General features: G+C 41.4%; 2 pseudogenes; both read left to right on the top strand.

Moving 5' to 3' along the window:
- Positions 1-13,669, top strand: part of LOC109126446 — a 25,869-nt pseudogene extending 12,200 nt beyond the window's left edge.
- Positions 18,738-19,912, top strand: LOC109127213 (annotated as a pseudogene).

Raw genomic sequence — 23,166 nt, 5'->3', positions numbered from 1 at the left:
ATTTAATTGAGGAGTCAGTGGAAGTGTTTATGGACGACTTCTCTGTATACGGTTCCACTTTCTCCTCCTGTTTGTTGAATCTGTGCAGGGTATTGACGCGATGTGAGGAGACGAACCTCGTGCTGAACTGGGAGAAGTGCCATTTCATGGTTGAAGAAGGGATCGTTCTGGGACACAAGATTTCTGAAAGAGGAATTGAGGTTGACAAGGCAAAGATTGAGGTCATGGTTCAGCTTCAACCGCCTAAGACAGTGAAGGACATCAGGAGTTTTCTGGGAGATGCTGGGTTTTACAGGCGGTTCATCAAGGACTTCTCAAAAATTGCAAGACCTTTGACAAGGTTGTTGTGCAAGGAGGTTGAGTTCGAATTTGATGCAGCATGTTTGGAAGCCTTTAGTACGATCAAGGAAGCCTTGGTTTCAGCACCCATAGTGCAAGCTCCGAATTGGGATCATCCTTTTGAGATCATGTGTGATGCTTCAGACTTCGCAGTTGGAGCAGTTCTGGGACAGCATATTGACAAGAAGCTTCATGTCATCTACTACGCGAGTCGCACCTTGGACGAGACTCAGGGAAGGTATGCTACCACAGAGAAGGAACTCCTAGCAGTTGTGTTTGCATTCAAAAAATTCAGGAGTTATCTTGTGGGTTCGAAGGTCATTGTATACACCGATCATGCCGCTCTGAGACACATCTCCTCGAAGAAGGATACCAAACCGAGACTGTTGAGATGGATCCTGCTTCTTCAGGAGTTTGACATGGAAATAGTTGACAAAAAAGGCATAGAAAACGGAGTTGCAGATCATTTGTCTAGAATGAGAATTGATGATGTTGTCCCCATAGATGATTCTGGTAGCCCAGGTTTGTGAGCGGATGCATGACACAGGGGTTGAGAACCTCAAAATCAGATGCATGGCAATCACTTCTGAGACTGCACCCTGGTATGCAGATGTTGTGAATTACAAGGTATGTGGAGAAGTTCCTGATGACATGGATCCATACAGGAAGAAGAAGCTTTTCAGAGAGGTCAACCACTACTTCTGGGATGAACCCTATCTGTACAAGAGAGGTTCTGACGGTCTGTTCAGAAGATGCATAGCAGAAGGGGAAGTGCAGGGAGTGCTTGAGCATTGTCACGGTTCCGTCTACGGAGGTCATTTCGCCACATTCAAGACAGCTCAGAAGGTTCTCCAAGCAGGTCTCTGGTGGCCAACCTTGTTCAAAGACGCTCACAACTTCATCACCAAGTGTGACGCTTGTCAGAGGATGGGCAACATCACAAGGAGAAACGAGATGCCCCAAAATCTGATCCTGGAAGTGGAGATATTTGACGTCTGGGGGATAGACTTCATGGGTNAATAGTTGACAAAAAAGGCATAGAAAACGGAGTTGCAGATCATTTGTCTAGAATGAGAATTGATGATGTTGTCCCCATAGATGATTCAATGCCAGAGGAACAACTTCTGGTAGCCCAGGTTTGTGAGCGGATGCATGACACAGGGGTTGAGAACCTCAAAATCAGATGCATGGCAATCACTTCTGAGACTGCACCCTGGTATGCAGATGTTGTGAATTACAAGGTATGTGGAGAAGTTCCTGATGACATGGATCCATACAGGAAGAAGAAGCTTTTCAGAGAGGTCAACCACTACTTCTGGGATGAACCCTATCTGTACAAGAGAGGTTCTGACGGTCTGTTCAGAAGATGCATAGCAGAAGGGGAAGTGCAGGGAGTGCTTGAGCACTGTCACGGTTCCACCTATGGAGGTCACTTCGCCACATTCAAGACAGCTCAAAAAGTTCTTCAAGCAGGTCTCTGGTGGCCAACCTTGTTCAAAGACGCTCACAACTTCATCACCAAGTGTGACGCTTGTCAGAGGATGGGCAACATCACAAGGAGAAACGAGATGCCCCAAAATCCGATCCTGGAAGTGGAGATATTTGACGTCTGGGGGATAGACTTCATGGGACCATTCAACCCCCCATCTAATGGGAATGTCTATATTTTGGTGGCAGTTGATTACGTTTCTAAGTGGGTCGAAGCCATAGCCAGCCCCACCAATGATCACAAGGTTGTTCTAAAGCTGTTCAAAAGTATAATCTTTCCAAGGTATGGGATACCTAGAGCGGTGATCAGTGATGGTGGAACTCACTTCGTCAACAAAGTTTTTGAGAGCATGCTAAGAAAGTATGGGGTCAAGCACAAAGTGTCTACTGCGTATCACCCTCAGACCAGCGGTCAGGTTGAAGTTTCGAACAAACAGATCAAGGGTATCTTGTCAAGAATTGTTGGAGTCTCGAAGAAAGATTGGTCTGTCAAGTTGGACGAGACTCTCTGGGCATACAGAACAGCGTTCAAGACGCCAATAGGCAGAACACCGTTTCAGTTGGTATATGGTAAAGCATGTCATCTCCCTGTGGAGGTTGAGTACAAGGCACTTTGGGCAATCAAGCTGCTGAACTTGGATATTGACACAGCTCAGGCTAAGAGAACTCTTGACATGCATGAGTTAGAAGAAATAAGACTTGATGCTTATGAGAGTTCCAAGATTTACAAGGAGAGGACAAAGAATTTTCATGACAAGAAGATTATTGTCAAGGAGCTCAAAGCTGGAGATCAGGTTTTGCTGTTCAATTCCATAATTAAGTTATTTCCTGGAAAGCTTAAGTCTAGGTGGTCTGGACCATTTACAGTCAAAGACGTTCTGCCATTTGGAGCTATCACTCTTCTGAACAAGGATGGCAGCGAATTCACTGTAAACGGCCAAAGAGTATAAAAATATTTAGCTGATCAAGTCCGCCCAGAGGGGTTTTCTGTGCTCCTCCATGAACCCCCAAAAGCCTAAAAAGCTGAAAAGTCAAGCTAGTGACTTTAAACAAGCTCACTTGGGAGGAAGTCCCAAAGGTATCACTGTAAATATTATTTTTTTAGGATCCTTGTGTTTTTAATTTTTTTTTTTGGTTTTCTTGTTTTCAGGAATCTACAGAAGGGAGTGTTGACAATAGAGATAGAGGATACAGAGAAAAAGCAGAGTGAAAAAGAGATTGGGGAGAAACTTTTTATTTCTTTTCGAAACAAAAAAATAATGGTACCATCGAGCCACTTGCTCTTTCCCTCCCCCACGAGATTCTTCAACTCTCTTGTCACCTCACCTCCCATCTCTCTCTTGTTCCCTCACACCAAACACATCAACTTTGTGTCACCTCACTTCACCACCATCCTCACAACTCTCTGTCTTCTCCCACTTGCACGACATCTTCACCATCCCTCTACTTATACCATCTTTTCTCTACTCTCTCCTCTCACCAAGCAAAATAAACTCTCCCCAACCCACAAACACTCACACCTTTCACTCTCCCTTGCTAGACCTGCCGAAGAGAACTGCTGCCTCCATAAAGCCACACTCCCGATCGAGCCATCATCCTCGTCGTGTCCGCCGCTGCCGCCATCCCGCTGTCGTCCGAGCCATTCTCGTCCACCCCGCGAAGCTCCGCTCGAGACACTCACCAACCGCCTCTCCTGAGATACTGTTCCACATCTCATTCAAGGCATCAGCTCGAGCTGTCACTTCTCTTCGTCCCGTTCGAGCCACTGCGACCATCTTGCTGTTGTCCGAGCCACTGCGACCATCTTGCTGTCATCCGAGCCACTGCGACCATCTTGCTGTCGTCCGAGCCACTGCGACCATCTTCGTTCCCGTGTGAGCCGTGATTCCCGTCGCCACTCTAAATTTTCATCCGAGCCACTGTAACAACCTTCGTTTTGACCGAGCCACTGTCACAATCTTCGTTTCATCCGAGCCACTGTAACAATCTTCGTTTCGATCAAGCCATTATCACCATCTTCGTTTGTCTCGCGCCATACTCACTCTCATTGATTTTTTGCGATTTGTATTATTGCCCGGTCACTAACCTACTAATCTTTGATTTTGAGTTTGAATTGTCTCAGCTTTGCAATGTCTGACAATTTTTGGGACGAGATGTATGATAAGTATGGTTGTTAGGTTCCAGACGTGTTGCTACTTCCAAGCCGCCTACGCAAGGTGCTGGGTCAAGCAGACAGAACAAACCGCTCTCTAAGAGCAAGAGTAGCGGGAAGCGACCGGCACAAGCTTCAAACTCAAAGGAGGACGGGAGTGATTACGAACAGGAGAAACCTGCGTTGCGCTCAACACCAGCTCCCAGAAAATCGGTCAAACGGAAGAGCGCAGAGATGAAATTAACTCCCAAGGAATACTACGAACTGTTCCAGCAGATGGAGTTTGAGGGAACAAGATATCACCATGTTGAGACTATGCAGCAACTCGGGATTTGGGAGGATGTTCAGTATCTGTTTAGGCGGTGCCATCTGGAGGGAATCATGAACACAACAAAAAGCGGATACAGGGAGGAGACAATTCAGTTCCTCTGTACGCTGGAGACGCTTCTGTATGTGGATGAACCAGGAATGATGTCTGATGGAGGTCTGGGTTACATTACATTTCGTGTTCATGGCCAGTTCTACACTCTCAGTTTCAAAACTGTCGAAGAGATGTTTGGATTTCCTAGCGGAACGGGGACTACGCCGCAGTTCGATCGGAATGAGATATCCGCACTCTAGGCAACGATTGGGAGCACACCCACATTCACTTCCTCGAAGACAAAAGCGCTGAACATGCGAAGCCCAGTGTTGCGTTACTTCCAGAAGGTGGTCACCAATGCATTTTACGCTAAAGAGATTAAAGGATACATGACGAATGGCGATCTAGAGATGATCGATTTAACGCTTAAGGGACTCTCATTCACTGCCATGGATTGCACCGCGCTGCAAGGTGACATATCCAACGCTTCCGTCTCGCTCTACCTTATCAACTACATGCTGACATACAAGCATTGGGTCTCGCGACTAAGCCTCAACCACACTCCCAGAGTGATGTGCATGGGAGGCATCGTGACTTGGTTCCTTGAGGCTGCTGGCATCCCCCTACACTCTGAGTCGCACCCACCACGTTGGATAGACATCAACTACCTGCGACAGCTACGCACTTTGGATTGGGGTTTGAGGCATGGAAGGTTGCTCTACAAGTTTGTGCATCCTGCGGTCGGACCTTCGGGATTACTCCTCCCTTGCGTCGAGTTGACTACAATCATAGGGGGAGAGCATATCGAGTTTATCCCTTCTACGGCTATCTTATACAAATCTGAAGCTGAAGAGGATCATGTCGACGCTGCGGAAACACGCGCAGAGCCAATGGAAGAAGACACAGAGGACTACCGCCCAGAGGACTATCGCCCAGAGCAGTTCCACTTCGAGGAATACTCGGATTCGCGAATGGCCAAGGGGGTCAGAGCAGCTCATAACAGACTCAACCGAACACTTATCAGTGCGACGAGCAGCCGAACACTTATCAGAACACGCAAGCGGTTGAGCAACAAGTCGACCAACCAGGTGAGACCACTCCTGCGGATCCCGAACTCGGTGAAGGAAAGAGCCAGTACCACGCACCAACTCCTTGGGCGAGCTCAGACTCCTTTTTCTACTACTGAGGTACTCCTACCTTCCTTTGTATATACCANAACTACCTGCGACAGCTACGCACTTTGGATTGGGGTTTGAGGCATGGAAGGTTGCTCTACAAGTTTGTGCATCCTGCGGTCGGACCTTCGGGATTACTCCTCCCTTGCGTCGAGTTGACTACAATCATAGGGGGAGAGCATATCGAGTTTATCCCTTCTACGGCTATCTTATACAAATCTGAAGCTGAAGAGGATCATGTCGACGCTGCGGAAACACGCGCAGAGCCAATGGAAGAAGACACAGAGGACTACCGCCCAGAGGACTATCGCCCAGAGCAGTTCCACTTCGAGGAATACTCGGATTCGCGAATGGCCAAGGGGGTCAGAGCAGCTCATAACAGACTCAACCGAACACTTATCAGTGCGACGAGCAGCCGAACACTTATCAGAACACGCAAGCGGTTGAGCAACAAGTCGACCAACCAGGTGAGACCACTCCTGCGGATCCCGAACTCGGTGAAGGAAAGAGCCAGTACCACGCACCAACTCCTTGGGCGAGCTCAGACTCCTTTTTCTACTACTGAGGTACTCCTACCTTCCTTTGTATATACCATTTCATTTCTGCATTGTTTGTGTTGTGATTCTTAAATCCTCCTGCAAATTTTTCTTACACAGGAGACTGTGTAATTTAAGTTTGGGGGAGGGTTTGAGATGATGTATCTGATGTCGTGTTTTGTGATTCTTATTTCAAATTTTTGCATCATATTATGTTAGAGTCTGCATCCATCTATTTGCATTGAAAAAAAAAACAAAAAAATTGGAAAAAAAAACAATTCGAAAATTTCCACAAAAACAGAGTGTTCATGTAGTTTGCACTTGCATATTAGGATTGTGTTTAGGTTTATTCATATAGGGTTGTTGCATTTAGCATAGGGGTTGATGATGATTGTAACCTTGTTAGCATGCTGGATTCAATAGGATAGGATCAAGGCCCTTGTTCTTAGTTCTTTGATGCTTGTTGATTGAACCTGAAAAGTTAAGATTGAAGCATGTTTTGAATTGATATCATTCCCTATCTACTTGAACCTAATCTTGACTTGCAATTATCCTGTTATGCATTGAAGTTGAACTCATGGATACCATATACATACTTGGATTGTCTTTCACATTTTTACCACCCTTGTCAATCCAAGTAGCTGATTCCCATCTATGGAACAGTTTCCCGCACCCTTAACCAACCGTTCTTTCAAGCCAATTGTATTCTTGAGTGTCAGGCCTTTTTCCGAGTTGAGCTTGTTAGAAAGTGTTAGGTTCTAACCGACAAGAGTAGGATCCTGTTTAGTTCTAGTTCGCGTTATCTGGACTAGTAGGACTAGGTGAGAACTCGATTTTGGGTATTGGGTATGGATTTGTGCAGAAGAGTGAGTGTAAAAAGAAAGTAAAGCGGAGAAAATCTTTAGGAGGGGGATGTGTTTTCGAGGTTTACAAGTCTAGTAAAGGATTTGGGTTGAGCAAAATAATGAGTTANAGCCCTTGTTCTTAATTCTTTGATGCTTGTTGATTGAACCTGAAAAGTTAAGATTGAAGCATGTNTCGCGAATGGCCAAGGGGGTCAGAGCAGCTCATAACAGACTCAACCGAACACTTATCAGTGCGACGAGCAGCCGAACACTTATCAGAACACGCAAGCGGTTGAGCAACAAGTCGACCAACCAGGTGAGACCACTCCTGCGGATCCCGAACTCGGTGAAGGAAAGAGCCAGTACCACGCACCAACTCCTTGGGCGAGCTCAGACTCCTTTTTCTACTACTGAGGTACTCCTACCTTCCTTTGTATATACCATTTCATTTCTGCATTGTTTGTGTTGTGATTCTTAAATCCTCCTGCAAATTTTTCTTACACAGGAGACTGTGTAATTTAAGTTTGGGGGAGGGTTTGAGATGATGTATCTGATGTCGTGTTTTGTGATTCTTATTTCAAATTTTTGCATCATATTATGTTAGAGTCTGCATCCATCTATTTGCATTGAAAAAAAAAACAAAAAAATTGGAAAAAAAAACAATTCGAAAATTTCCACAAAAACAGAGTGTTCATGTAGTTTGCAATTGCATATTAGGATTGAGTCTAGGTTTATTCATATAGGGTTGTTGCATTTAGCATAGGGGTTGATGATGATTGTAACCTTGTTAGCATGTTGGATTCAATAGGATAGGATCAAGGCCCTTGTTCTTAGTTCTTTGATGCTTGTTGATTGAACTTGAAAATTTAAGATTGAAGCATGTTTTGAATTGATATCATTCCCTATCTACTTGAACCTAATCCTGACTTGCAATTATCCTGTTATGCATTGAAGTTGAACTCATGGATACCATATACATACTTGGATTGTCTTTCACATTTTTACCACCCTTGTCGATCCAAGTAGCTGATTCCCATCTTTGGAACAGTTCCCCGCACCCTTAACCAACCGTTCTTTCAAGCCAATTGTATTCTTGAATGTCAGGCCTTTTTCCGAGTTGAGCTTGTTAGAAAGTGTTAGGTTCTAACCGACAAGAGTAGGATCCTGTGTAGTTCTAGTTCGCGTTATCCGGACTAGTAGGACTAGGTGAGAACTCGATTTTGGGTATTGGGTATGGATTTGTGCAGAAAAGTGAAGTGTAAACAGAAAGTAAAGGGGAGAAAGTCTTTAGGAGGGGGATGTGTTTTCAAGGTTTACAAGTCTAGTAAAGGATTTGGGTTGAGCAAAACAATGAGTTATTGGTTCTGGGCATAAAACGAAAAGATTAGACAAAGGAAAGAAAGTAAAAATGCTTATGATGTCTAGAGTCCTTAGAAGAAAAGAAAAAGAACCATAGTGATAATAAAGATTTCCCAATCTGCTAGAATGATAATAAGTGAACTTCCCCTAAGACCAAGTATAAAGAGTGAAAGAATGGGTTTGAGATGATGTTTCTGATGAAGGGTAGAGATAGGACCAACTTCGGTTTGGAATGTTCTTTGGGTAGACAGGACGCTGCTCTTGTATGTATCAGTTGGTTTCAACCTTTAGCCTTCTCTTAAGCTCAACTCATTTTTGTGAGAGAACCTTGTCATGTATTGATGAAACCACTCGAGAAGGAGACCATCTAAGTCTCCAACCCTTCACCCTAGCCAAATGAGTTCAACGACATTGCTTAGCTTGATTCACGGTTCTCTGTTAATGAATGTTAAAGGGAATGATTGATAGGATTGCATGTGTAGAAAAAAATATAGAGTTCCTTCACCATGCATCATAGAACTAAAAACAAGGACCTTGATTCTAACTATTTTATTTAGCATGTTTTAGGTTCTGAGACCCCATCTTCACACCTCTTCTCCATACTCTATTCTTGATTGTTTGCTTGAGGGCAAGCAAAGAGTAAGTTTGGGGGGGTTGATATGTCTATATTTTGTCTCTCCTTAGCCTATTTTTATCATGCATTTAGCTAGGATAACTCATTGGTTTGCATCGTTTTCTAGTTCTTTCTATACACTTTGCACGTCTAGGTAGTTCTTGCATCATCCTTGCATATATTGTGCATTTTGGAGTATTTCAGGTATTTAGGAGACGTTGGAAGCCATTCTCGTCCGAGCCATTGTCACCATCTCCGTTTCGTCCGAGCCATTGTCACCATCTCCGTCTCGTCCGAGCCATTGTCACCATCTCCGTTTCGTCCGAGCCATTGTCACCATCTCCGTCTCGTCCGAGCCATTGTCACCATCTCCGTTTCGTCCGAGCCATTGTCACCATCTCCGTCTCGTCCGAGCCATTGTCACCATCTCCGTTTCGTCCGAGCCATTGTCACCATCTCCGTCTCGTCCGAGCCATTGTCACCATCTCCGTTTCGTCCGAGCCATTGTCACCATCTCCGTCTCGTCCGAGCCATTGTCACCATCTCCGTTTCGTCCGAGCCATTGTCACCATCTCCGTCTCGTCCGAGCCATTGTCACCATCTCCGTTTCGTCCGAGCCATTGTCACCATCTCCGTCTCGTCCGAGCCATTGTCACCATCTCCGTTCCGTCCGAGCTATCCTTCCAAGCCATGCTCCTCAGCCTTCCATCCGAGCCATGATGACATTGCATTCCATTCGACGCACGCGGACTCGATCGCACATGTCGGTAAGAAGGACGTTTGGTTTCACACGCTTCAGGAGATTACCGAACCGACGCTTTACCTTGTAGTTTTAAGTTTTAGGGCTTTCCATGTTGGACTAATATATATACATTTTGTTAAGTCTTTGCGGAGACATCTTATCTTTTAATCTCGTTTTCGTTCCCAGAAGGTTTCTGAACCTAGCCACCAATACGTTTTGAGACTTGTATTCTGATATTTTTGAGATTTATTCAGATTTTGCATTTGATTCCTTCTACAAAGTTGTTCATCTTATTTTTATCTATCCTATTATGCTTGATTCAATGATTTCTGTGTGTGCATCCTTGACTATGATTTTCGGATCTGAGTAGTGTGTTAGTTCTTGAGGATGGGATAGATTAGGTGGAGGATCTTAGGATGTAGGGTGTTTAAGCTTGATTTGTATGATTCCCTTCTGGACTAGAGTTAGAATTGCTAGTTTCTCTCTGATCAATTGGNCTTCGGTTTGGAATGTTCTTTGGGTAGACAGGACGCTGCTCTTGTATGTGTCAGTTGGTTTCAACCTTTAGCCTTCTCTTAAGCTCAACTCATTTTCGGTGAGAGAACCTTGTCATGTATTGATGAATCCACTCGAGAAGGAGACCATCTAAGTCTCTAACCCTTCACCCTAGCCAAATGAGTTCAACGACATTGCTTAGGTTGATTCACGGTTCTCTGTTAATGAATGTTAAAGGGAATGATTGATAGGATTGCATGTGTAGAAAAAAATATAGAGTTCCTTCACCATGCATCATAGAAATAAAAACAAGGACCTTGATTCTAACTATTTTATTTAGCATGTTTTAGATTCTGAGACCCCATCTTCACACCTCTTCTCCATACTCTATTCTTGATTGTTTGCTTGAGGGCAACCAAAGAGTAAGTTTGGGGGAGTTGATATGTCTATATTTTGTCTCTCCTTAGCCTATTTTTATCATGCATTTAGCTAGGATAACTCATTGGTTTGCATCGTTTTCTAGTTTTTTCTATACACTTTGCACGTCTAGGTAGCTCTTGCATCATCCTTGCATACATTGTGCATTTTGGAGTATTTCAGGTATTTAGGAGACGTTCGAAGCCCGTCTTGTCCGAGCCATTGTCACCATCTCCGTTTCGTCTGAGCCATTGTCACCATCTCCGTCTCGTCCGAGCCATTGTCACCATCTCCGTTTCGTCCGAGNTTCTCGTCCGAGCCATGGTCACCATCTCCGTCTCGTCCGAGCCATTGTCACCATCTCCGTTCCGTCCGAGCTATCCGTCCAAGCCATGCTCCTCAGCCTTCCATCCGAGCCATGATGACATTGCATTCCATTCGACGCACGCGGACTCGATCGCACATGTCGGTAAGAAGGACGTTTGGTTTCACACGCTTCAGGAGATTACCGAACCGACGCTTTACCTTGTCGTTTTAAGTTTTAGGGCTTTCCATGTTGGACTACTATATATACATTTTGTTAAGTCTTTGCGGAGACATCTTATCTTTTAATCTCGTTTTCGTTCCCAGAAGGTTTTTAACCTAGCATCCAAAACACGTTCTCAGACTTGTATTCCGATATCGTTGAGATTTATTGAGATTTTGCATTTGATTCCTTCTACAAAGTTGTTAATCTTATTTTTATCTATCTTATTATGCTTGATTCAATGATTTCTGTGTTTGCATCCTTGACTATGATTTTCGGATCTGAGTAGTGTGGTAGTTCCTGAGGATGGGATAGATTAGGTGGAGGATCTTAGGATGTAGAGTGTTTAAGCTTTGATTGTAAAATTCCCTTCTGGACTAGAGTTAGAATTACTTGTTTCTCTCTGATCAATTGGAACTAGGTTCGAGACATTTCCGCACCCAAAAGGTGTTTGATGAAATGTCTGACCAACTAGTGCCAGAGACTTACGTTCCTAGCCTAAGAGATTAGTTGTCTAGGATGTTTGTTGACGTGAATGAACTTGTTTGTCATGCCTGCTCGACCACGTTTCTCTAGCGAGAGCTAGGTATGGAAGTGGTTGAGTCTGAGTAGCTTTTGCCAAGAGATTGGATTAGCTAAGTTGTGATGTTCATTGTTTAGGGATACTTTGCTTGTGGTATGTTAAACACTCCTTAGACTAGGATACTCCACCGACATCAATTACCCCATCCTTAGGACTTCTTTCCTTCTGATTTTTATTACATTCTTGGAACTATTTCGTTTGTTCATGCTTAGAATCGTTTGCGTTTTTATTCACTTTTGCTTCTTGTCATGCATTCTTGTTTCTAGTTCTGTGACTCATTTCCATTTCGTATTTTGATCATTCTAGGACTGTTAGATAAAAACACTCTTCGAATTGGCTTAACTTGTGACCTCTTGATAGCATATTGAGTGATAGTAAACTTTTCCAACTGGATTGACACCTTAAGTATTACAACGCATAAGGTTAATTGAACCTACTAGGAGACACAAAAATCTNATTGGCTTAACTTGTGACCTCTTGATAGCATATTGAGTGATAGTAAACTTTTCCAACTGGATTGACACCTTAAGTATTACAACGCATAAGGTTAATTGAACCTATTAGGAGACACAAAAATCTTAGTATCACGGTGCAATACTTGCACCTATCCCATTTGTCTCCAATCCTTCAATGGTTGTATCCATTGTGATTTCAATCTTCACCAAAGCTGCGCCGAGTCTCCCATAAGGAAACGATATGTGTTACACAATGAACGGCTTTCTCTAGTAACAAACTTGGACGATTTTTTTAGGTGTGAAGGTTGTTGTAGAGTGTCCATTGGTTTCATGTACCAGTGTGGGAATAAGAAGTTAGATGTTATGTGCGGTTCAATCTCTGAGCCGTTTGTCCATCCAAGTCATCCGCATCATCCTTTATATTACATTCCACAAGTGGAACCACAAAGATGCAATGGTTGCAACAGTATGTTGTATTCTCTTCGGCTTATGTGCATTGAAAATGCTTGTGGATTTGTCTTATGCTTCAATTGCGCTACTTTACCACAGCGAGTAAAGCATAGAGTAGACGATAATCCTCTCTCACTATGCTACGGCGAAAAAGCAAGTGGCAAATACTGGTGTGACATTTGTGAGAAAGAAATGAATCCAATGATATGGTTCTACAGGTGTAAAGATCACCGAGCTAGTTTGCATAAAAAGTGTGTGCTCAGAGACTTTGCAGGGCTCATGCCAAGAAGCACAATAAATTATTGTGACATACCATATGAGGTGGTGCTCAATAATAGTATCTCTCGTCCATTTTGCAGGGACTGTGAGTTGTACTACATGTACCCTATCATCTTAAAGAGGCTTGGAACGTCTGATATATACATTTGCTCTATTAACTGTGCAAATGAAGCAGAACGCAAACAACGCCATATATTGGAGGAATCTTGGGTACGTAGCCAATTATTACGTAATGTCAATGTTCGGTTATTAAAGTGAACCCATGAGGCCATAAAGTCCAAACCGAATAATATTCTAGAAATCTTATTTTGATTAGGATTAAGCCATATATTCATGTTTATCAATTCCTTTTTCTAATTAGGTTAAACATAAGTTAATCTTTTGTTTTTTTACATAATATGCTAATGTAATAAAACAGAGAATATTATGGTTTTTGTAAAAGATAAAATCGGTTAATAAATAAAATATATAATATTTAAAAATCGACATTGAAGAGATTCTGACTAAAAAAAGTTCAGTTTTCACTCTCCCAAAAGGTGATTTTTGTAACCCCTTCTCCTCGTAGCCGCCGTTGCCAATCTCGGCAGCGGCAACCCAATCTCAGTTCCGATGACTAAAAAGAAATGCTCCCCCCGCAAGCCCACCTCCTCCACCTCCTCTGCTTCCGCGCCTCCCCCCCTATCTCCCCAGATATGCCTCCACCAAAGATTGCGAAAGAAACCCTAGCAGCAGCCACTGTTGTGATGGAATCTTCAAATCCTCCTCCTATTCCTCAGGACCCCATCAAGGTTGGTCCTCGTTCGAGGAGATCTGCCAGTCCTGTTGCTTCGAGCGACTCAAGAACCCAGATATAAAAAACCCTCCAGAAGTTTCCTCGGCCAATGCTTCTTCTCAGCCTTCTGCCCTGGCAAACAGGAAGAAAATGCTTGTTGGATCTTCTGGCAAAATGGAGAAGAAGGGTACCCCAATTACCCTAGATTCTGGTGAGTTGTGTGTCAAAATTCCCAATGTGGTGGTTAAGCGAAATCAAAACCGGTGGAAAGAATTCATCATAGGCCAGTTCCACGGTAATCTCCCCTCTAAAGGAGTCCTCTATGCCATCCTTAATGGAATCTGGAGTCGGAAACGAAAAGATATCACTATTTCCAAACAAGGACCAAAGTTGGTGCTCATACGAATTCCATGTGAGGAAACTCGCAGAAGAGTACTTGGTCAACGAGTGTGGCACATTGAAGGCTAATCTATGTTTGTAGCGGATTGGGAACCAGGTCTTTCCCCGGTGATGCTAGAACTTACTGAAGCTCCGGTCTGGCTAGAATTCCGAGGGGTTCCACCCCAATTCTTCTCCCAGGAAGCGTTGGAATACATAGCAGGTTTGGTTGGTCATCCTGTCTTCTGTCACCCATCTACTATCAATCTCACGGATTTGGAAGTTGCCAAAGTGTTCACGATAGTCAATATCACCAAGCCTCTACCGGAAGCGGTCAATGCTCAATTTGAAACAGGGGAAACATTCGGGATTGCTGTCTCCAGTCCGTGGCTTCCCCCAATTTGCAATTTCTGCAAAGGGGTTGGTCACTCTATTAAGCGTTGTCCCACCGCTCCAATCCTTTGTAGTTTCCGCAATTCAACTTCCCACCCAAAGGAAGCTTGTACTCGAGGAAGACAGGAAGGGAAAGCTACGGCAGAAGACTCTATGGCCTGACAAAGAAAGAACCCTTCAAGGAGGCGTAAGGAACAAGCAAAATGTCGTTCTGGGGGAGTGGAGAACCCTCCTAATGACCCCTTTGTCCCTTTCCAAAAATAAGGTAACCTTGAACTTGACATTGGCCTTAATTCTATCCCCAAACCTCACAAGTCTGGTATGATGAAAGCCGCTTCTAGGCGTAGTCCACCCTCGTCTTCCTCCTCTTCAGAATCCGTCTCTCCAGAGGAATCTTCTTCTTCAGACTCTCCGTCCGAAGAAGATGATAACCCAGACCACAACGAGAAGTTTATGAAGATTCTGTCTAAATAGGAAAAGAAAAAAGAGAGGTGCTATGCGCAGGCTTCCAATGGAAAGGGGCCACCATCCAAATCATCTCATTAATGGTAAAAGTCAATACTTTTTGTTGGAACGTTAGAGGTTTTAATCATAGTGTAAAGAGGAGAAACTTCAGGAAATGGCTACGACAGTATAAGCCGGTTTTTGGTAGTTTAATTGAGACTCATGTCAGGCAACACAAATCTCATAAATATGTGAAGTCTACTTTTGCGGATTGGAATTTTGAAGCCAATTATGAGTTTGCTGAGCTAGGTAGAATCTGGATTGTTTGGCATCAATCAGTGAAGTTAGTTATCCACTCTAAATCCAAGCAGATAATTACTTGTGTTGTCCAACTTCCTGGTGAGGATAGTGAGTTTGTGGTCTCTTTCGTTTATGTAGTTAACCACCAAATGGGGCGTCAGGAACTATGGGAGGAGATCTGTGCTTTGTCCCGTGATCATTCAGTCAATTCAAGACCATGGGTTCTTCTTGGAGATTTTAACCAAACCTTGAACCCTGCAGAGCATTCTTCTGGAGGTACCAGAATTAAAAAAAGGAAGGGAGGAGTTTTGGGACTGTCTTGCTTATGCGAATCTCCAAGATCTCAGGCTTAGAGACTCACACGAGAGAAGCTCAGGAAAATCTTCACCTTTGCCAATCTCTTCTGTTGAACAATCCCTCTCGGGTTTCTGCAACTCAAGAGAAACTGGCATACAAGAAGTGGATGACTCTTGCGATCGCGGAAGAGAAGTTTATTTACCAGAGAGCTCGAATCAAATGGTTTGAGTGTGGAGACCTTAACACTGCTTTCTTCCACAGGGTGATGGCAACCCGCAGAGCAATGAATCAGATTCATTATCTGATTGATCCGCAAGGAGAGAGAATTTCCAGTCCTGAAACAGTGAAACTCCATTGTGTGTCCTATTACCAGGACCTGATTGGAAGTCACCCTACAACACTTACCTCAGATGAGATTGATCGAACAAGGGAGCTTATGCCTTTCAGACTGACGGAGAATCTTCAGGATCATCTAATTGCTGAAATCACTGACTCCGAGATAAAGAGAGAATTTTTCTCCACGCCTGCCAACAAGACCCCTCGTCCGGATGGTTTCACGGGTGAATTCTATAGAGCTTCCTGGGATATCATTGGGGCCGATCTTACTGCAGCAGTCCAAGAGTTCTTTCGTCATGGTAACCTGCTCAAGCAAATCAATGCGACGGCACTGATCCTGATTCCTAAGGAAATAGGTGCAGACAGGGTAACTAACTTCAGACCTATCTCGTGCTGCAACGTCATCTCTAAGGTGATTTCCAAGATCTTTGCTCGTCGAATGGAAGATATCCTTCCCATGATGATCTCCAACTCTCAGTCAGCGTTTGTCAAAGGCAGACTTCTCGTTGAAAATGTTCTGTTAGCTTCTGAGATGGTCCAAGATTTTGGTAGAAGTAATGTCTCTCCACGTGCTCTATTGAAGGTAGACCTGAGGAAGGCTTTTGATTGTGTTCATTGGGACTTCATCTTAAAGATTCTCGAGATTGCTCAGTTTCCCCCTAAATTCATAAAATGGGTGGAACAATGTGTCACCACCACCTCCTTCTCGGTCAACATTAATGGAGAGTTATGCGGCTATTTCAAAGGTGGAAGAGGACTGAGGCAGGGGGACCCTCTCTCTCCCACCCTGTTTTTTATAGCCATGGAAGCTCTTTCTAATCTCATCAGCCAGCGCTTTGCTTCGAGACGAATAGGGTATCATCCCCTGGGCAGGGACCCCATCGTCTCCCATCTTGCTTTTGCTGATGATCTCATGGTGTTCTTTGATAGAGGAAGCAACTCTCTTCAAGAGATTGCTTGTTTACTGGATGAGTTCAAGTCACTCTCAGGTCTAAGCATGAATCGTGACAAATCCACGCTCTTTGTAGCAGGAATTCCTCCATAGGATCGGGACCATCTAGCACTCTCCGGCTTTCACATTGGATCTTTTCCTGTGCGGTATCTTGGGCTGCCTCTCCTTCATCGCAAACCCAGGAAAGCTGATTATTCACCTCTTCTGGACAATATCAAGACTCGATTCTCCTTTTGGTCCACTAAAGTGCTTTCTTTTGCAGGCAGGCTTCAACTTATCTCAGCAGTGATTTACAACTCTGTTAACTTCTGGTCTTCTGCTTTTGCTCTTCCTAAAGGTTGTCTTAGAGCCATTGAATCCATGTGTAACTCGTTCATTTAGTGTGGAAACATGGAAAAACGGGCCACAGCAAAAGTCTCCTGGAAAGATATCTGCCTTCCTAAAAAGGAAGGAGGGCTTGGTCTCAGAAATTTCTCTGTTTGGAACAAAGCGCGTAACCTGAAACTGGTTTGGATATTGTTTCAGAACAGCAGTTCTATCTGGGTTGTATGGATGAAGAAGCATATGCTAAAAAGCAACAACTTCTGGACTGCTCAAGTGAGTTCAGGGGCTTCTTGGATGTGGAAATTTCTCAATGCCTTGAAGCTGATGGTCAAACCTTTATTGGGATGTACTATAGGTGATGGGAATACTGCAAGTTATTGGTTTGATAACTGGTCTTGTCTGGGACCTCTGTTTGATGTCATTGGTAGTGATGGACCGAGACTAATGGGTATCCCATGGGAAGCGACTGTTGCTTAAGGAACTGGTCTGCAAGGTTGGAGACTTCCATCCCACAGGACCAGAAATGCTCTGCTCTTATCAATCCGCAACGCTCTCCTCATGGTGGATCCTCCCCATGAATCAGCAGGTGTTGATTGTTACTCCTGGGGACCAGAAGGGCAGCGAAAAGAGTTCTTTAACACTAAGATAACCTGGGAAGCTGTGAGACCTTCATCGGGGAGCAAGGAATGGAGAAAGGCAATCTGGTTTAAGAGGGCTATCCCAAAGCACTCCTTCACGTTCTGGGTTGCGAATCGTGATAGACTCCCAGTGCAGTCGAGACTACTCAGTTGGGGAATCAATATAGACGCTGCCTGTGTTTTAGGCTCTAAAGAAATAGAGAACAGGGACCATCTGTTCCAGCATTGTGACTACTCTTTCCAACTCTGGGGTCTTGTTTTCACGCGCCTTGGTCAACCAAACCTCATCTTCTCCTCCTGGCAAACTCTGATCAGCTGGCTTATCGGTACTACATTTGGTTTGTTGTCCACGCTTAAGAAACTGGTCACCCAAGCAACTATCTATCTTATCTGGAAGGAACGCAACACTCTCTCACGGTGGTGTTCTCTCTACCCCTGATTCTCTGTTTCCAGTTCTTGACAGAACAATCAGGGACATTCTACTAGCTCATCAGCATAGCAAACAAGGCAAAGGGCTACTTCTCAAATGGCTTGCCCATTTCTATTGACTCGTATTATTCGGATATGTAATCTAATCTTTATTTCCTGAAGCAGTTTGTCTCCTATAACGATCAGCTTTTTACTTATATAAACTTGTGTAAACCTCAAGTTCCTTTTGGTAATATAATAATAGTTATCAAAAAAAAAAAAAATCGACATTGAATGAAAGATATTATTATTGTTTCTATTTCTGAATCCAAAACAATTAAATCTTTAAGTTTAAAAGGAAAACATAAATTGATTTGGTAAAGATATTTTAGAAATATTTTAGTTATTGCAATTTTGTCCAAAATTTTAGAGATTAACTTTGTAATTTAGTAAAAAGAAAGAACACCAAATCCAAACAAAACAAAACAAAAATAAAATAAACTATACAGATTCATAGTGGTGATGCCAGTCACCGACCGTGATAAGTGGTTTTGATTGTTACGAGGAGTTGCAGCGTTACGAGGAAGAGAGAGGGGGAAAAAACCATACGCAGTGTCATTGTTTTATCAACGCGCCTTTTACTATTTTTCTCATTATAGTACATGACTTATAAAAACCATAGTTAAAGAAAATTTTCTACGAGCATCTTAATTTGAGATAAAACAAAGAGTTTTAAATGCAGAGAGAACGAATGAGACTTGAAAGGAGCGACGCTTTGAGATCTAGGATACAACTTTCTTTTTCTTATTCTTTCTTCTTGTTTCTTCAATAATTTTGAAGTATACGAACATGGAATCTAATGGTGTGTCGCTACCGTTGATCCACAAGCATGTTATGATGCCTTGTAATGATCTGCGGCAAGGTGCTTGTTGTGGACGCTTTGGATTTACCAATGGTGGCTATTTACTGCAAAAGCTGTGACTTCTTTGTTCACAGGAAATGTGTGGACGAGTCCCCCGAATATATTGAACACTCATCTCACGCCGTTCACCCTCTTAAGCTTCAACAAAGTAAACCAGACCATGCATGTGATTTATACAAGCAGAGGATCGTAAGTCTATGCTATAGTTGTGATATTTGTGACCTTGATCTGGACCTATGTTGTGCAAAGTACCCACCACCAGAGGTTATTGACGTTTCCGAGACGCATCCCCACAAGCTCACCCTTCTCAAAGAGGAGATCGACTTTGATTGTGATGCAAACTGTGGGGATGAGGGTTATGGGTTTCCTTACAAATGTCATGAATGTGATGTAGCCTTCCATATTGATTGCGTAGGAATCCGTCCGAGACAAAACCCCCGTCAGAGGTAAACCACTCTTACCACCCCTTACACCCACTTAAGCTCCACAAAGGTCCACCACCGGAATATTCTGATGGCAAATGTCGTCTTTGCGCAACTAAGTTTTACTTTGATAGATTGTTTTATCATTGTTCTTCTTGAAACTTCAGCTTGGATATACATTGTGTTTTAAACTCACCACCACAATCTGTTATGGATTTCAAAGTTCATGCTCACCAACTCATGTTCCGCCCAAGACTTGATTCTTTTACATGTAATGCTTGCGGGTTGAGTGGAGATCGAAGCCCTTATATATGTGTTGAATGTGATTTCATGATACATCAAGAATGCCTTGCCCTTCCACGCCTCATAAACATCCACTATAAGAAAACATGCATTTTGAGACTATAGTTTGTGACTTCTTTTTTGGTCACAAATAATTGTAACGTTTTTAGGACGAATTTATGACTAATATACGACTACACAAACAACAGTGGCAAAACAGTCACAGAATTACGACGAACAGTTGTAGTCTGCAAATGGTCTCATATTTGTGACTACTATAAGACTATTAACTGACTATATCATTGTAGTCCTAAAATAGTCGCAATTTGTGACGAATTAGAGACGCTTGTTTTAGTCTGGAGTTTTAGTCACAAAAGTAGTCCCACATTTGCTACTTGTTTGTGACTTCAAGTGTCTTCACTATATCAATTTTTACTCGTTAAATTAAGAGGTCTTTTTTATAATTCTAGCGAGTGATTGCAGAAATCATATGTTTTTTGAAGGCTTTAAATTTTTGCGGTTTGTCTCATAAAATAGCGTTACAAAATAGTCACATTTTGAGACTATTTTGTTAATCATTTGGGACAATTATGTGATTAACTTGCTACTAACACCTAAGATTGTGACAAATTTGTTTCTTTTTACCAACGCTTGATAATTATTTATGTATATTCAACAGTAATGACGTATAAAATTTGTTAAAGTATTAAATTCTACATTAGTATGACTATTTTAGACACTGAATCATTATTATATCAAAAAGAAATCTAATTTCTAATGTTTAAGAAAATATATTTGCAACTTACATAACATATTAACATGTATAAGTATTACATGTGATTTCTATGTATTGTTTGTGATTGTTTTGTAATTTCTAACTTTACTTACCATATCAAGTTTTTTACTTATTAAACTTGTAGATAGTGGTTAGAAATCTAATATATATGTGTGATTGTCAAGTAATTTGTAAAATTTGGTGGCTCTTAAACTTAAAATTTGATATGTATAAGTTTGTGATTCATAATAGGGTCACAAAAGAGTTACACTTTGCGACTATTATACTAATACGGTAACATATTTGCGACTAGTTTGCCACCACTTTGCTACTAACACCTGAGATTGTGACGATTTTGCTACGTTTTACCAACGCCTAACGACTTTATTTATATATTCAACAATTGAGAATTGTAAAATATGTTAAGTTATTTGTTTCTACATAGATATGAACTACTTTAGACACTGAGTCATTATAATACCAACTAATTTCCTATGTTTTAAAAAATATTTGCAACTTATATAACATGTATAAGTATTACATGTGCTTTCCATGTATTGTTTGTGATTGTTTTGTAATTTCTAACTTTACTTACCATATCAAGTTTTTACTTATTAAACTCATAGATGGTTGTTAGAAATCTAATATGTGTGATTGTCAAGCAATTTGTAAAATCCGGTGGCCCTTAAACCTTAAATTTGATATGTATAAGTTTGTGATTAATACAATAGGGTCATAAAACAGTCACACTTTGTGACTATTTTACTAATACGGTCACATATTTGCGACTAGTATGCCATCACTGTGCTACTAACACCTGACATTGTGATGAATTTGCTACTTTTTACCAACACCTAATGAATTTATTTATATATTTAACAATAGAGAAATGTAAAATATGTTAATTTATTTGTTTCTACATATATATGAACTACTTTAGACACTGAGTGATTATAATACCAAAACACTTTTTGTTTCCAATGTTTAGAAAAAAATATTTTCAACTTACATAACATGTATAAGTGTTACTTGTTTGCCCAAAAAAAAAAGTATAAGTGTTACTTATGATTTTATGTAATATTTGTATGCATAGGTTTGGACTGTCAGTGCTTTTAAATGCTTATTGCCAATTTTTCTTAGATTTTTTTTAATTCTAATCATAATTATAAAACTCTAAACGAATAATATAATGTAACTTTGTGTATATATATATATACTCAAAACTGAAATCCATCACTTTTAAAAATAAAAGTGTTTTCTTTATAAATCTAATACTTTTTAAAATCATATCTAATACTTTTCAAAATCTAAACCCCCAATATCTAAATTATAATATTAAATGATAGCAAATTACCAAAATTTTATCAAAAAAAAGAAAAGAAAAATTTCTCATTGGCTAATCCTAAATGGCAAGGATTGTCATTTGGTTTATCATCCACCATTGATTGAGTTAATCTAACGGACCAAAATCATCTCTTGTTTTCCTTCCTTTCTTGTGCTCATCGTGTCTTCTTTCCTTTTCTCTAGAGAAAATATTTTTTTCTTTTTTCTCATCTTCTCTCTTTCCTTTGTTTTTACGGAGCTTAGAAACAGAGTATGTCTAAGGAGCTGTTGTTTTCACCGGACATGACACAAAGGTACAAGCTTTTCACCTTCTCTCTCTCTCTTTCTCAATCTGTTTATTTGCTTGAGATTGATTGAATCTGGAGAAATCATGTATGTTTTAATTATTTCTTTGATTTATATTTTAGGTTTCATCGACAGATCTGAAGAATTAGTGTCAACGACAACGTCGGAAGTGGTGGATCTGAAGACCCTTGTGTCAACGACGACGTTGGCGGTGGTAGATCTGAAGACCCTTGTGTCAACGATGACGTCGGAGATGGTGGTGGAAGTGGAGGACCACCGCAGATGCACACACTTTTTACGGTCGCCGCTACATTTTGAAGCTTCCGCCTGTTCACCACCAATACATCTCGATTTCTCTACCGTCACATCTCTAACCAAGTTGAGGATATAAGAAATTTTCTGCAGCTTCTGTGTGAAGCTTCAATACACCATCCTTGTTTTTCGAGGCTTCATCATCCACTGAATCTAGGCAATATTCGCTTACCATCTTAGAATACCGATTTTTTTGGGAGGATTACATTATTTTCTTACTCTATCTTGCATGGTACCGAAAATGGATACATAAAAGCGATTTATAAATGTAGAAAGTGTGTAACATATTAAAACGTATATATATGTATATAGTTATATATTTATATATATGTTAAGAGTTTACAATCAACATCAAAACCATATTCAAAACAAAAAAACAATTTTCTTAGATGTTGATTGGTTCTCCCGCTATCATTCGCCTAGCGGTTGATAGCGGGCGGTTGCATTTGTTAGAGGTTGGTACCATTTATAGAAATCACTTCATACTTCTTCAAACCGCTCGAAATCACTGAATTTCAAACGGTTGCGGGCGGTTGCGTTTGTTTTTAAAAAGGAAAGAAACTAAAAAAGGAAAATCTACAAAATTAAAATATGTATTATCAAATCCTATATATATTCATGTTAATTCTCAAATAATCATTCTTTAACTGTAATTTTCTAATATTAATAATTATATGTGTTTCAGTATAAAATTTATTTGTTTAATATTGGAATAATTATTTTGTATTTATATTTAGTAATTATTTATGGTTCTTAATTATTAATTA

This window comes from Camelina sativa, chromosome 2 (genome assembly GCF_000633955.1).
Source record: "Camelina sativa cultivar DH55 chromosome 2, Cs, whole genome shotgun sequence".
NCBI lineage: Eukaryota > Viridiplantae > Streptophyta > Magnoliopsida > Brassicales > Brassicaceae > Camelina > Camelina sativa.
Note: the sequence above shows the minus strand (reverse complement) of the source record. Positions and strands in the feature narration are given on the sequence as shown.